Here is a 17,332-nt window from a genome sequence, read left to right on the forward strand (position 1 = left end):
TCTCCTTCTATAATTAATTATAATTATAATTAAGCATATTATAATTATAATTATAATTATAATATATTATTATTATAATTATAATTAAGCATAACGCTTCGACTCAAAGATGCATCTGCTGGTTAACACTAAGATTCATATTAAACAGAATTTTAACACTACTGTTATACTGTAAAATTATGAAATGCTTTGTATGAAGTATGAGAGAAAAATAGCACATGAATAAAAACTATTGATAGCTTTCAGGGCCATTAGAACCTTCCTCTGGTAAGATGGATATGTTTTGGAAGATTGGGAATGAGGGTAAGATCACTTAGACCATCTGTGCAGAACACTACTGTGACCCATTAATGAGTACTGCTCAAGTGTTTGAGAACCCCCCCAGGTCAGAGTGAACCAACATGCTGAAGCAACACAGAGGCGATGGCTAGACAGGTTATTAGTAGGTTCAGACAATATATAAGTATTATGAAGATGTTTGACAAACTCATATGAGAATCCCTGGAGGGAAGACAAAGTTCTTTTTGTGGAAGATATGAGAAATTAGGGCTCATATGGAGGCATATAGATAGCCTTTCTTTCCTCACTCTATTTGCGAGTGGGACAGGAAAGGTAATGATTTGTAGTGGGACAAAGTACCCTCCGCCATGCACCATTTGGTCCCTTGCGTAGTATGTTTATATATTAAAATACAGAAGAAAACTGTGACTACCTACTACACTCATGCTCATAAATTAAGGATAATTGCAGAATGTGGTGCCACACAACGTGACACTACACAAAACTGGCGCCAATAGCATAGGCATATAGAGAACACACACGACACAGAGCTGTAACTCCACGGTATTGGTGATAAGTTGAGAAAACCGTCCCAAAACACCCGTGCTACGAAACGCCATTGTTTCCTGCAGATGTACTCCGATATCAATATGGGACATGATCACCATGCACATGTACATAGGCCACACAACAGGTTGGCATACTCTGGATCAGGTGGTCGAGCGGTTGCTGGGGTACAGCCTCCCATTCTTACACCAGTGCCTGTCGGAGCTCCTGATGTGTCCTAGGGATTTGAAGACGTGCAGCTATACGTCGACGGGGAGCATCCCAGACATGCTCGATGGGGTTTAGGTCTGGAGAACAGGCAGGACACTCCATGTGCCTGATATCTTCTGTTTATAGGTACTCCTCCATGATGACAAGCACTGTGGGGCCATGCGTTATCATCTGTCAGGAGGAAGGTGGGACCCACTGCACCCCTGAAAAGGTGGGCATACTGGTGCAAAATGACGTCCTGATACACCTGACCTGTTACAGTTCTTCTGTCAAAGACATGCAGGGGTGCACGTGCACCAATCATAATCCCACCCCACACCATCAACCACGAGATCCATACAGGTCCCTTTCAAAGACATTAGGGGGTTGGTATCTCGTTGCTGGTTCACGCCAGATGAAAACTCGTCGAGAATCACTGTTCAGACTATACCTGGACTCGTCCATGAACATAACCTGGGACCACTGCTCCAATGACCATGTACTGTGTTTTTGACACCAGGATTTACTGGCACTTCTGTGACCAGGGGTCAGTGGAATGCACGCTGCATGTCTCTGGGCGAATAAACCATGTCTGTTCAGTCGTCTGTAGACTCTGTGCCTGGAGACAACTGTTCCAGTGGCTGTGGTAAGGTCCTGAGCAAGGCTACATGCAGTACTCTGTGGCTGGCTGCGGGCACTGACGGTGAGATAACCGTCTTCTTGTGGTGTTGTATACTGTGGACGTCCTGTACTGTTGCGCCTGGACACGTTTCCTGTCTGCTGAAATCGTTCCCATAATCTTGAGATAACACTTTGTGGCACACGGAAGGCCCATGCTATGACCTGCTGTGTTTGACCAGCCTCCAGTCGCCGTAGTATTCTACCCCTCATAATGTCATCAATATGTGTTGTTTGAGCCATTTTCAACACGCAGTCACCATTAGCATGTCTGAAAACGTCTGCACACTTACTCGCTGCACCATATTCTGACATGCACCAACACACCTCTGCCAGCGCCACCATGCAACGACCGCAGGTCAAATGCACCACATGGTCATACCCCAAGGTGATTTAAACCCGCAAACCGCCCACCAGAGAATTGTTTCACCATGTATCAGAATTATCCTTAATTTATGAGCATGAGTGGACATTAAAAAATATTAGTTGAAACTAACCTAAAGATTCGCGATTTATTTAAGATATTTTGTACCTGACACACTCTGATAATCGGTGACTTGCATGTGTAACAGATTGGGAGATCTCATTACTGATTATATCTATTAATAATCCCTCATTCAGCTCTGTTTATCAAAATATCACATAAAAATAAACTAGATTATGAGAAACTACATATAGGAAGATGTGATTGGCAGATAGCTGCTTGTTTACAGAACAACAACGATAAAAAATTTATGCATATCGGTTGGTTGGTTGGTTAATTTGGGGGAGGGTAACACAGATTGGGCAAGAGCACATCTGGCCTGGAGTACTGTATTGAAGTTCGCCCCCCCCCCCCCCCCATTTCCCTAGAAACCTTGGGTGGAGTATCAAGTTTATCTGTAGCATAGTCTGAGTCCTACATAGGTCGAAAAGTGATAACTTCCTTGACAGTTGTGGAACTCAACGTACGAGAAATAAAGGTTTGGTAACAGACAACGTGTGCTATTGCCTAATATTTTATTTGCGCCATATTTGAATGCACTTTCCCATATTTAACGCATTTTTCATAATAAAAACTACTAGGCCATGCCCAAAAACATATATTAGACAATGAACAAGAATCTGATGTGCGTTTTGACACATATTAGGTACATATAAACACACAGACCGCAAAAAAGCAAGGGGCGTTCCACTACGTATCTTTTATCATACCTGATCCCTCTCTCCGCATTTGTTACTGCTGGTGTGGGTGCAAAGACAAATTCGTAGTTAAGTATTGCATCCGCCTGAGTGGTAGTTACATTAGTAAGCTGCACTTAATACGCTAAAAAAAACACTTAGAGACATTGTCCTGAAGGTGTAACATGTGTTATGCTATAAATCACTCTACCATTCCCTAATAGTTCGTAATCAATTGGCTTCAATCAATCACGTAAGGCTCTAATCTGTAACTCTGACTACGGTACGGGTTAGTATGTCACCGTAATCGAGATTATTCGCATTCGAACCTTATTTCTACATTTAATTCTCATAACTGAAGCTTCATTCAACCAATCTGTATTAACTTGACATTCCAAAATCGCAGCTGAGGGCAGGTCCGTATAAAGCCTGTGCCCACGAGGCGACTGACGTCACTTATGTCAATAGAGCTGCTTAAAGGTCTAGTCACCAGGCAGCACTGTCATATTTTCGGCCTTTCTGATAACGTCATGAAGCGATTCGTCGTGGCCCACGAGACGCACATCTGAAAATAAGGCTATGCGATACCATCTCTGATTCTCTGACAACAAGTGGTAAGATGACAGCAAGCGACGATGGTGATTAAAAAAGTAAAGTGGAAAAACACATTAAAACCATGGAAAATGTTTTGGTGTGTGGACTGTGGTGTAGAAAATCCTTCCACAATGATTGTGTAGGCCTTAGTAACATTGGAAATTGTGTTGTGATGTGCTCAAAACAGAGAACTGAGTTCCATTGTGAAGCCTGCGAGAAGAGAATTCCGCTGCATTTGGAAATATCAAACCTAAAAGTAAGATAAAAACACTAGTTGGCACAACATACAAACAAGGAATGCTGTACGGTGGCTACATCTTAGCAGAGTCAAAAGTGGCACAATTCCTGAAAATGTCACTAGCTTCCTGCAAAGATCTTTCTAACCATAACAACTTTACAGCTGAAAAACTTGAAACAAAGCGACTAAATAACAGTTTCAGAGTTATTCTTGACTTTGAGCTTAGAGATAAAGTAATAGAAACATTATATGGCCAAAAATATTTTGATAAAGCGTTTTTTATTCTGGAGAATGACAATCATTTCTGTGAAATAGGCTCTTCTGTGACAAATAGGCACCAAGAGTATTTAAGTTCAAAGGGAGTAAGCTCTATAACTGAAAGAGTAAGAATTCTGATGTCCACAGGTAAAAAAGGTAAAGAAAAAGCAGAATATAGAAAAGAAACAAACTAATATTCATTATGCTTCAAAATAAGTAGAGGAGAGGGTACCAAATATCTACATAATGACTGAACATGGACTAACTGAAAATGAAATAAAAATGTGCAATTTACAGGGTTATAGCAGTATAACTAAATGTGTTCCACGGCCAGTTACAGACTGTAGAGAAATGTGTTTTGCAGCAGCAATTCAAACAAATTTTCAGGTCTAGTGTTATGTATATATCTGTCTTGAAACCCCAGCATAAATGATTTCCTAACAGAACTAGAAATACTACCCAGCAAAACTATTAAGAAATTTCCATACTATTAGTTACTGACAGCCTGAATATAAATACATTGATACAGAATAGCTGCATAAAATGTTTTCATGATGTTGTAACCCAACAAGCAGCACTTAATCATCAGAATCAATAATAGATCATATTTTTACAGATATACCTTTAAATATACTGAAAGTACACATAATTGACACTGTCATTTCAGATCACCACGGTCAGTTAATTGAGCTACAGAATAAGAAAACTGAAACTGGAAATATAGTTGTAGAATGTAGTATGACAAATGCTGGGAATCTCAACACATTAGAAATGTACTCAGATTAGAAAACTAGAAGGCTGTAATTAGCAATGATGTGGAAGAAAGCTGTAAAACTTTCATTTCAACTTTAAGTCATCACATAAACATAGCTCATCCAAAAGGTAAAAGAAGGATTAATGTTAGGCATGCGAAGAAATGGACCACCAGAGATGTCAAGAACGGTAGAGATGATTTAAAGCATTGAAATGAACGATAGAGGAAATCTAATAATCAATTGGACTGTGAAATGTACAGACAGAAGAGAGAATACAGTAAGACGGTAAGGCAAGCAAAATTGAGCTATTGTAAATGTAAAATAGGAACTTCATCAAATATTTCTAAGACAATCTGGTCACACATAATTACAAATAGGAACGAAATGAGACAGAAAGTGGGAAAATAGCACTTACAGCATAAGGGAAAGGACTGACTGACCAATGTGAAGTGTGTTCCACTTTAAATCAGTATTATGTAAATATAGTGTAGAAGCTAATGAAACAAAATGAAGCACAGACTAAAAAGAGTGTAGCTTTACCAGAAATTACAGAATGTCTGTTCCAATTTCGAACACATGAAATAGAAATTACAAATATAATCATATTAAAAATGGTTCAAATGCCTCTGAGCATTATGGGGCTTAACTTCTGAGGTCATCAGTCCCCTCGAACTTAGAACTACTTAAACCTAACTAACCTAAGGACATCACACACATCCATGCCCAAGGCAGGATTCGAACCTGCGACTGTAGCGGTCGCGCGGTTCCAGACCGTAGCGCCTAGAACCGCTCGGCCACCCCGGCCGGCTATATTCAGATCACTAATAAACAAAAACACAGAGGACAGATACACTATGTGATCAAAAGTATCCGGACACCTGGCTGAAAAGACTTAACAGTCCGTGCCGCCCTCCATCGGTAATGCTGGAAGTCAATGTGTTGTTGGCCCAGCCTTAGCCTTGATGACAGCTTTCTCTCTCGCAGCTATACATTAAATCTGGTGCTTGAAAGTTTCTTGGTGAATGGTAGCCCATTCTTCATGAAGTGCTGCACTGAGGAGGCCTGGCACGAAGTTGGCGTTCCAAAACATCCCAAAGGTCTTCTATAGACTTCTATACGATTCAGGTCAGGACTCTGTGCAGGCCAGCCCATTACAGGGATGTTATTGACATGTAACCACTCCGCCACAGGCCGTGCATTATGAACAGGTGCACGATTGTCTTGAAAGATACAATCGCCATCCCCGGATTGCTCTTCAACAGCGGGAAGCATGAAGGTGCTTAAAACAGCAATGTAGGCCTGTGCTGTGATAGTGCCATGCAAAACAAGGTGTGCATGCCTCCTCCGTGAAAAACACGACCACACGATAACACCACAACCTCTGAGGTTTACTGTAGGCACTACACACGCTGGCAGATGACGTTCACCGGGCGTTCGCCGTATCCACATCCTGCCGTCGGATCATCACATTGTGTACAGTGATTCGTTACTCTACACAACGTTTCGCCACTGTTCAATCGTCCAATGTTTACTCTCTTTACACCAAGCAAGGCGTCGTTTGGCATTTACCAGCGTGATGTGTGGCTTATGAGCAGCCGCTCGACCATGGAATCCAAGTTTTCTCACCTCCCACCTAACTGTCATAGTTCTTGCAGTGGATCCTGATGCAATTTGGAATTCCTGTGTGATGGTCTGGATAGACGTCTCCGTATTACACATTACGACCCTCTTCAACTGTTGGCAGTCTCTGTCAGTCAACAGACGAGGTTGGCATGTACGCTTTTTGCTGTATGTGTCCCTTCACGTTTCCACTTCACTATCACTGGGAAACAGTGGGCCTAGGGATGTTTAGGAGTGTGGAAATCTCGGGTACAGACGTTTGACACAAGTGACATCCAATCACCTGACACTGTTCGAAGTCCGTGAGTTCTGCAGAGTGACCCATCCTGTTCTATCACAGTGTCTAATGACTAGTGAGGACACTGATATGGAGTACCTGGCAGTAGGTGGCAGCACAATGCACTTAATATGAAAAACGTATGTTTTTGGGGTGTCCGGATAATTTTGATCACATAGTGTAGAATATCTGCAAAATTAATCAAACACTGCTCACAGTATCTAGTTAAGACTCTGATGTTCCTATTAAATTTGGTAATGGAGGAGGGACTGTTCCCCACATGTCTAAAACAGAATAAAGTAATGCCAGTTTCCAAAGGCAGTGACAAGGGTAATCCTGGAAACTACAGACCTATAGCAATTATATACACCTTCACAAAAATTGTAGAAATAGCTACTAAATACAAAGTTATAAATTTCAAAAAAGGAAAACAAAAATATCCTGAATGAAGCATGGCATGGATTTAGGAAAGGGAAGTCTAGAAAAACAGCTGTAGCACATATATACACATATATATATATATATATACATATATATATATATACACATATATACATATATATATGTATGTGTATATATATGTGTGTGTATATATATATACATATACACAAATATATATACAGGGTGTTACAAAAATGTACGGCCAAACTTTCAGGAAACATTCCTCACACACAAAGAAAGAAAATATGTTATGTGGACATGTGTCCGGAAACGCTTACTTTCCATGTTAGAGCTCATTTTATTACTTCTCTTCAAATCACATTAATCATGGAATGGAAACACACAGCAACAGAATGTACCAGCGTGACTTCAAACACTTTGTTACAGGAAATGTTCAAAATGTCCTCCGTTAGCGAGGATACATGCATCCACCCTCCATCACATGGAATCCCTGATGCGCTGATGCAGCCCTGGAGAATGGTGTATTGTATCACAGCCGTCCACAATACGAGCACGAAGAATCTCTACATTTGGTACCGGGGTTGCGTAGACAAGAGCTTTCAAATGCCCCCATAAATGAAAGTCAAGAGGGTTGAGGTAAGGAGAGTGTGGAGGCCATGGAATTGGTCCGCCTCTACCAATCCATCGGTCACCGAATCTGTTGTTGAGAAGCGTACGAACACTTCGACTGAAATGTGCAGGAGCTCCATCGCGCATGAACCACATGTTGTGTCGTACTTGTAAAGGCACATGTTCTAGCAGCACAGGTAGAGTATCCCGTATGAAATCATGATAACGTGCTCCATTAAGCGTAAGACCAGGCAGACGTCATTTACTGATGAGCAGCTGCATCAGTAATTATGGAGTGTGAGTGAGAAAAATCGAATAAAATTAGGAGAAGGAATCACTTAAAATTCCAAAGTGTTACCAGAAGTCCAGCTTCAACAATGACTGTGCATATTGAGTTAAAAAGACTGGAATACACTGGTCGAGCAGCTCCTCATAAGCATTTCAGTAGTCAGTGGTACATCACGATTGAGTTGACATGAAGAACGATGCCATTGGACAGTGGATAACTGGAAGCAAGTAATCAAGAGTGATGAATCATGTTATACTCTGTGGTAACCCGATGAATGTGTTTGGGTTTGGTGAATGCCTGGAGCACATTACCTGCCATCATGTGTAGTGCCAACAGTGAAGTACAGAAGAGGTGATGTTTCAGTATTGGGAAGTTTTTAGTGATTAGAATGTGATGCCCTTAAGACGCTTAGCTAAATTAAAATTGGGTAGAAAGTAAACATATTTTACAGCATTATGTAGAGTGTACAGTAAATGAACAGTTCATAGACCCATATACAAAGCAGCATCTGTAAGACAATGATTTGTGGACAATAAAATTCCTGTAATGGAAGAGCCTGCCCAGATTCTACAGAGCCACACCCCCCTTTTTAAGATATTATTATTTAAACAGATAACATCAGTAAATGTCATATCTAGCAAACAGTTGATGAATTTTAAATCAGATAATATAAGAATTTAGCTTATGTTCCCTGACTTCTTTTCCAGAGCAGGCACCACTATGAATTTAATTATGTAAAATTAGTTAAATTAACCTTCTGCAAGCTTGAAAGTAGAGAGAGGCAAAAATTCAATCATTTGCGTAACATCAACTTCATGAAAGTCCCACGGTTTTCCAAAAGTTGACAGTTGATCTATTATCTCTGTTTTTGCCTTTAGATATCGATAACTGAGTCACTTCAAACAGCAATTATTCTAGTGTTCTCAACAAAACTCAATTCTGAGGAAGTCAGATGTAAATTCCATCTACCATTACCACATAAACATCCACTTTAGAAATCTTGATAGACAATTAAACAATTTTCCACTTCCACAGAGATATTTTATTTGAACACAGTCTTTACAATAACATCGATGTTGATCATAAGCAGTCAAAACAAGAACTGAAATAGCTACCATTACATTTTCCTTTACAACAGTGATCGTCCTATTTTTGTTTGTTACATGAAATTAAATGTATTTATTTGATTTAAATCAGAGGGTGATAACACACGCTGACAGGATCTTGTACTGTGCAACAGTGTTCACTTGGTGGACAATATCGGTAAGCTCTCTGCTTGGCGACTGCACTGAAGATGATGCCATCGTTGTGTTACTGCGCTCTCCCATGGAAACAGATACAAAACAAACCATTTAAATACAGTTCCAATTTTATAAACACACAAATGACGTCAAGAATAATCTCTTTAAAAATCTGACATTATGATTTTGGAATGCATACAACATATGTTTAATTGTTAGGAGTCTTGGAGTAATAATCTTGGTATTTGGTTACACTAGATTCCCCACTTGCTGGCCCAGTTTGGCAGGTAGTAAGGCTCATACTATCCCTTTTTGCTTTTTTAAAAAAGACTTATGACAGTCTCTGGTTTATCTATAGTGATTGCATTGAGGTGACAAAGTTAAGGACTAGCGATACACACATAGGCAGATGGTGATAGCATTGTGTACACAAGATATAAAAGTGCAGTGCGTTAGCGGAACTGTTATATGTATTCAGGTGATTCATGTGAAAAGATTGAGAGATTGCAAGGCACTCTCACTTGTGTTCCAGTGTTACGCTGCTTGATGTTCTTAGGGAATATGATCTTTATTGCAATTTTGACTTCATACATCATGACGATGATGGGCAGTAGTTAATGCTCTTGCTTGCGTGCTCTATGGAAGGAATAACGGTAAGCTTTACCTGCATTCAAAGGAATAAGGTGCCGATTTAAACGACTGCAGTAAAAGCGCACGGTGATGGTTGGCCGAGGGAAGCGCGTTTCTTCTGTGGAACATGGGGGAGGCATTTCCGGACGGCCGAGTTCCGCAGTCTTATTGTGCAGGCAAGTTAGTTGGTGCCGGTCGGGAGGCAGCCGCGTTCAAGTAGACTGACTAGCTCCGAGAAGGCTCATAGGAAAGTACCTGTCTTCCGATTTAAGCGAACGCGATAGCGCGTATTTGTATTTTTCGGGCGCGCGACATTAATAACAGATTGCGGCCGTCCATGACCTCAGTTGCCGAACGCATCGTGGTGTGCCGCCCTGACCACCAGGAGGCTAAAGTATTCGTTGCTACGGCGTAGGGCTCCAATATATGTTCCTCAGCACCCTGTTCTTTCGAACCATATTTTCATTTTTGGAATGATCGAATATAGACGCTTGATGGTGGTGTAGTTTTGTGCCATAACCCGGATTCACGTGTATGAAGTCAGATAAAGCGATTAGCGTTCCGGTTAGTGTCGTGTGTCGATCCCCAACTGATCACTTTGTCCACCATAGACCCCCATGTTAGTGAAATCGTTCGTCAAATAAAAATGTTTGTGCGACGTTTCTTTAGTCATTTGTGTTGTCTAGTGATGATAAGGATGAATAAATCTTTTGTCATTTAGATCACAACTTCTCCCTGAGTTCTCATTAACAGTACCATCCCATTTTACTATTAAAGTCTAGATTTGAAACGTAAGTTGAAGGCCTTCAACTGGCGAACTGCTGCCAGGATCCAAGTCCTTGGCACTTCTGTGATGCTGTCAGTTTGACTACTTCCCTTACAGGTCCACATTATGAGGAAATTAAAACAAAAGAAAAAGAAAAATGTGGTTCATTAATATGCTGTAGATAATTAATGCTTTGATTGTGTTGTTTATGTGTTTATTTTTTTTAATTTAAAGTGCATTTGTGTCATCGACTTCTGTGTCATTTGTCGACCGTTCTCCCGTCGTTGCTAAAGGCGTTGTATTATTTTTGTGGTGTTTACTATTGTATTTTCTTTGTGTTTGGTTGTTTTTGATTCTGAATATCATGTACTATTGTCATTGTATTGTACTTCGTAAATTTTGTGAGTTAGATAATACGGTTGCCATGTATTACACGGATAATTAAAGTTTGTTGTTGATAGATAATTTGAATGATAACGAGAAATAGGGCTAGACAATTAGACCTGGAGCGGGAGAATAAAGCATACGTCATGGAAGAAGAGCGCAATGAAACGGTTGAGGCACAGTTTGAACGTAGGGAGGCGTTGCTGTTGAACGGTATTAGCAACAACGAGGTCGTACAACAAGGAAATCAGGGAGACGAAAGCGATATGGTTTTCTTGAGGGGACAAACAGTGTCAGCTTGATTGTGACATAAGATGTGAGAGTACCACAACATATCGATGCAGAGGTGCTTATTAGAAATCCGGACAGAGAAGACAGGGCGGTATCAGAATGCAATGAAGCGACACACCACAGAAATCATGTATGAGTTCGGACGATTACGATACTGAGGCAAACGAAAAGGACATCAGTCTAGTGGCATTTGTAATGGGAATGTAGAAGAAACTTGATAGACTAAAGGCTGGACTAAAAGGAATGGAGGTAAAGATTAATGAAGTAAAAGGAATGGAGGAGAAAATTAACGAGACGAGGATGGACATAAAAAATATCGGGGCTCAGGTAAATCAGAAGCGAGAGGAACACAAGTCATGGGCAAATAAACTCCAGGAAAACCTACGGAAAGTAAACACCAAAGCAATGAAAGGTTTAAAGATTGCACATGATGCTAAGAAGACGGCAGAGAGCGCCAAGACAGTTGCAAGTTTTGCAAGACGAGTAGCTGCTGAAGAATCGAAAGCGAGTAAACGCATAGGATTGCAAGGACGAGCCAAGCGCGAACGCAACAGAATATGAAACAAATTCAGACGGGACACCGTTAGCATCGAGAAGAGGACATGGTGAGATGAACGTCGCATTTTCTCGAAGCCGATGAGGGAGCACAGATGAGGGCACGTCGAACGAGGACCTTTTCGTTTTGCTAAAATAACTAATTCCACATTCAGGTACTTTTTAGAACAGATCCCTCAGGCATTCCTTACCTTACGAATTTGCACCTGTGTATGCTTTGTAATCACACTACTCCATTCTATTACCTTTTCAGTTTATCACTTAATGCTTATTTGTGATTAATGGCTTTCAGATCATTCTTCTTTCCTTTCATAGTTGTCCTCTGTCATCAACCACTATGGAAAATCGGTTCTCCCTCTCTTTGCTCTAGTTGCTTAGATTAGTAACAAGTATTGTGTATTGTGTATTGAAACTGTGGACCTAGAAATGCTGGAGAGGCTTCGTCCACTGTAGCCCTCAGTGGTTCACAACCCTACAACAGGCCACAGTGTTCCAACCACCCCGCCACCACCCCACACCAAACCCAGGGTTATTGTGCAGTTCGTCCTCCAGTGGACCCCCCCCCCCCTGGGAATGTCTCATACCAGACAAGTGTAACCCCAAATGTTTGCCTGGTAGAGTAATCATGGTGTATGCGTACAAGGAGACAGCATTTGCGCAGCAATCGCCAACATAGTCTAACTGAGGTGGAATAAGGGTTCCCAGCCCACATTCGCCAAGGCAGATGGAAAACTGCCTTAAAAACCATCCTCAGGGTGGCCATTACACTCGACCTCGACACTAATCCGCCAGGTGGATTCATGCTGAGGACTGGCACGCCTTCCCGCTCAGGAAGCAGCGCATTAGACCGCTTGGCTAGCTGGGCAGGCTGCTTGTAACTATTGGTAGTCAGCTGACATAAATCTATGAATAATTTTATTGGACCTTCTGCAAGGGGTATGCTTTGTACACTTACTTGTTGAGAAATGGTTAAATCTGCTCTACACCATATATATGTTTAATAACTTCTGATACTGGCGCTTTTAGTAACAAGAGTTTTGGATGAGACATCCATTCCACTACCAGCATTCCTTCATAAGAGTAAAAAAACTTCTTGCATTCCTTCTCACTTTTATAGCTTCTGGGATGTGATTTGGCTAAGACTAAGTCTCCTTCTTGGTAGACTGGTTTCCTAGCTTCCTGTTTGTATCTTCAAGTCTCCTCTCAGCATTCTGTATTAAGTTATTTTGTACTACTTCAGGCTGTACCTGCCAATTCGCTCCTTCCTCCAGAGGCCATGAAGATGCCCATAATAACGGTTCTCTTATTACGCGTTATATCTAAAGGGGATGAACCTTTACTAAAATGTGGGAGTTCATTCAGACATAATACCCTAATAATCACGTATCATTCTAGTATTGCATTTCCCAAATGATCCACAATCCCACTTGTACTTCAATGTGAAAGTTCATTCAGTCTTAATTCACTGGTAATCACGTATCCCACCAGTATTAGATTTCCCAAATGATCCGAAACCCAGGTCCACTCATCATTTAAATAAGTGACTAACATATTAACCCATTGTATTTGATCTTACTTCCGCACATGAAACACATGATTCTCTCGTTTATGCTCTGTGTCAGTTCTCTCTTTTTCCTGGTATGGAATACACAGAACATAAGAAGCGATCCACCCAACATAGACCTTTCATTTTTTCCATCTCCAAACCCTTTCATCGAATTGCCTTTCGGTAGGGTTGTTTCACTACCTCCTTTGGTCACTTGTAATTGAGCAAAATAGTCTTTTGATTGCTTGTTACGCTTTGAACAGTATCTGTATAGCAACTATGGACTATGTTAAACTCTGTTTCTCTCTATTACAGTTTTTGCAACATGTTTCGAAGGTTAGTTACTTCCCTCTCAAAGAATATTTCTGTGAGCAGAAGTTAACGCCCCTCAGAGTATTCGTTATCAATTTACTCTTATTTAAATGCCATTCGAAGTATTTTGTACTCCTGCTCCATCGCCCATTGTAAGGGCTTGGATCTTGTAACTCGAATGTAAACTTCTGCTGTTCACATTCTGACTAGGATTTGTTCTTAAATTGTTGCATAAAATCTGACCAATCCCTAAAATCGGTTTTATGAAGTATAGTCTATTTGGATGCTTCGACCTTATAACAGAACATTTCCGAGGTTGTCAAATCCAAAGATGACATGATTGAATATACATGCTTAAGTCAGAAAAGACGCACCACGAAGGAATTATATGAATGGGTCGGAAATTCTGGTAATCAGGGCTCATTCCGAAACGAGACTTATCCTGAAGACAGTTCCACTCCAGTCCTTCAGACTTCAGACTGAAGACATGTCTGGGTATTCCGTGTACAGCGGTGCGATACACGCCTGACTGTCGGCTGCTATACAGCCCGACAGCGAGAGGTGATGGTCTGGGATGCCATTTCTTTTCATAACAGGACCCTTGTCATTTGCGGCACCCTTACAGCACAGATGTACATCGACTTTATTCTACGTCATGTTTTGTCACCCTTCATACGATCGCAAGTTTTCATTTCAGCAATATAATGCTCACTCACACAAGGCAAGAGTTTCTTTTGTCTGATTTCGTTTTTGCCAAAAGCTACCCCAGGCCACTGGATCCCTCCCCAATCGAGATCGTTTGGCAGGGCTCTCCACTCATTATCGGAACTTTGACGATCTAAGTAGTAGAATTAACTACGTTCTGAGACAATTTGTTACTGTGGGTTGCATACATTAAGGGGCATGCCCACACTCTAATAACATCATGGGTTTTCCCCATCTGGCATGTGGGTCCCTTCTCCCTGACCGTCCCTCCCTTCCCCCTCCAACCCCCACCCCACCTCTGGAAATGCCAAGAAATTAAATTTCTGACAGGAAATTCAAAATGGTGGGAAATTCAAATTTATTGGCAGGAATAGCAAATTCTGCGTGTTCACCTTGAAGTCCAGAAACCAACTGACATAGTTCACAACACCGCCCCAGGTGGCGCTGTTGCACACCATTGCATATCTTCTGGCATCCATGGATGGTTCAGTAAGATGGAGAGGAACAGCAACGATCTCCCAACCCTCAGGTGGACAGAAATGAACGCTCCAGCATCCAGCAGCATCAGCATCAACTTGGGTGATCCTATTGGACCTCACTGCTGCAGTATCCTCTTACTCCAGCTCAGACTGATTGTCCTCACCAGCAACAAATGGTATGTGAGCTCAGCACATACCAATCCTCCCCCAGCAGGCACCTCCTCCCCAAGCCATCATTCACCAGGTGGATGCAGTCGTCGGCTTCGATTCCTAGACACAGTTTTACTGATAGGTTAATGATAATGAGCCTAACAGCATATCACTCTGCCGTCCTTTTAGTAAAGGACATCAGGTCAGCATCACCATACCACAGTTAGAATACTCGGTGATTGCAGACATCTATGAGGAGCGAATCTCATTCACGAGAATCGAGAATCTGGTAGGAGGGCACTCTGACACTGTTGCGTTTCTAAGAGTGTGACTTCCTGTCCTGAATGTCGTTAATGATCCACAGTAACCCACGATTAAATGTGGTGCTGTGCTGTGCATCGTACTGTCACTCTCCCCTGCCCCCCCCCCTCCCCACCCACCCACAAAAAGTTGTTTCTGGTAGTGAAGAGATGAGTCTTCATTATCTTTGGGGGGGATAATGGCTTGATAATGCAAACCACATCAATCACCGAGTGGTTTCGTGTATCCGCCCTGAGAGCTATACTGTACCAGTTTTTCAAGATGGAAGTTATAGGGTCAGCTAAAGCACTCAGCAGAATACTACACAAGGACATCCATGCGCATGTCTATGATCCAGTAAATGGTGGGTCTAGCTATATAGAGCTTCCTAATTTTTTTTATGTGGCTCACCACAAATTCCTCTCCTATGCCAACATCTTCATCTTAGAGTAGCACTTGCAACCTATGTCCTCAATTATTTGCTAGATGTATTCCAATCTCTGTCTTCCTCTACGGTTTTAGCCCTCTACAGCTCCCTCTAGTACCATGGAAGTCATTCCCTGATGTTTTAACAGGTGTTCTATCATCCTGTCCCTTCTCCTTGTCAGTATTTTAACATATTACTTTCCTCTTTGATTCTGTGCAGAACCTCCTCTTTCCTTACCTTATCAGTCCACCTAATTTTTAACATTTATCTGTAGCACCACATCTCAGATGCTTCAATTCTCTTCTATCCGCTGCAGAGTGAAAATCTCACTCTGGAAACATCCCCCAGGCTGTGGCTAAGCCATGTCTCCGCAATATCCTTTCTTCCAGAAGCGCTAGTTCTGCAAGGTTTGCAGGAGAGCTTCTGTGAAGTTTGGAAAGTAGGAGACGAGGTACTGGCGGAAGTGAAGCTGTGAGAAAGGGGTGTGAGTCGTGCTTGATGGTAGAACACTTGCCCACGAAAGGCAAAGGTCCCGAGTTCGAGTCTCGGTCCGGCACACAGTTTTAATCTGCCAGGAAGTTTCATATCAGCACACACTCCGCTGCAGAGTGAAAATCTCGTTCTCTTCTATCCCAGTTTTACTATAGTCCATGTTTCAAGACCATACAATGCTGTGCTCCAAACATAAATTTTCAGAAATTTATTCCTCAAATTAAGGCCTATGTTTGATACTAGTAGACATCTCTTGGCCAGGAATTCCTTTTTTGCCAGTGCTAGTCTGCTTTTAATCTCCATGCTCCATCCATCATTGGTTATTCTGGTGCGTAGGTAGTAGAATTACTTAATTTCATCTGCTTCATGACCATCAGTCCTGATGTTAAGTTTCGCGCTGTTGTCATTTCTGCTACTTCTCATAATTTTGTCTTTCTTTGATTTACTCTCAGTCCATATCGTGTACTCATTAGACTATTCATTCCATTCAGTATATCACGTAATTATTCTTCACTTTCACTCAGGATAGCAAGGTCATCAGCGATTTGTATCATTGATATTTTCTCACCTTGAATTATAATTCCACTTCTGAACTTTTCTTTTATTTCCATTATTGCTTTTTCGATATATAGAGACTGAACAGAAGGGGTGAAAGACTACATACCCATCCTACACCCTTTTTAATGCGAGTACTTCGTTCTTTGTCATCCACTCTTATTATTTCCTCTTGGCTTTTGCACATAATGTATATTACTCGTCCCTCCCTATAGCTTAACCCCATTTTTCTCAGAATTTTGAACATCTTGCAGCATTTTACATTGTCGAACGCTTTTTCCAGGTCGATAGATGCTATGAACTTGTCTTGATTTTCCTTTAGTCTTGTTTCCATTATCAATCGAAACGTCAGAATTGCCTCTCTGGCACCTTTACCTTTTCTAAAGCCAAACTGATCGTATTCTAACACATCCTCAATTTTATTTCCCATTCTTCTGTAAATTATTCTTGTCAACAACTTGGGTGCATGAGCCCTTAAGCTGATTGTGGAATAATTTTCGCATTTCTTAGCTCTTGTAGATTCGGAACTGTGTGGATGATATCTTTCCGAAAGTCAAACCGTATGTCGCCAAACTCATACATC

The 17,332-nt window shown here is 41.3% G+C and overlaps 1 long non-coding RNA gene across 1 annotated transcript in view; it reads right to left on the minus strand.

Moving 5' to 3' along the window:
* Window positions 1–9,114: 9,114 nt before the first annotated feature.
* The window catches only part of LOC124797843, a 92,252-nt gene continuing 84,034 nt past the window's right edge, over window positions 9,115–17,332 (minus strand). The window contains exon 3 of the long non-coding RNA XR_007016888.1: window positions 9,115–9,237. This is a non-coding gene — a long non-coding RNA (uncharacterized LOC124797843). The remainder of the gene's footprint in view (window positions 9,238–17,332) is intronic.

The sequence above is a fragment of the Schistocerca piceifrons genome, chromosome 5 (genome assembly GCF_021461385.2).
Source record: "Schistocerca piceifrons isolate TAMUIC-IGC-003096 chromosome 5, iqSchPice1.1, whole genome shotgun sequence".
NCBI classification, from domain to species: domain Eukaryota; kingdom Metazoa; phylum Arthropoda; class Insecta; order Orthoptera; family Acrididae; genus Schistocerca; species Schistocerca piceifrons.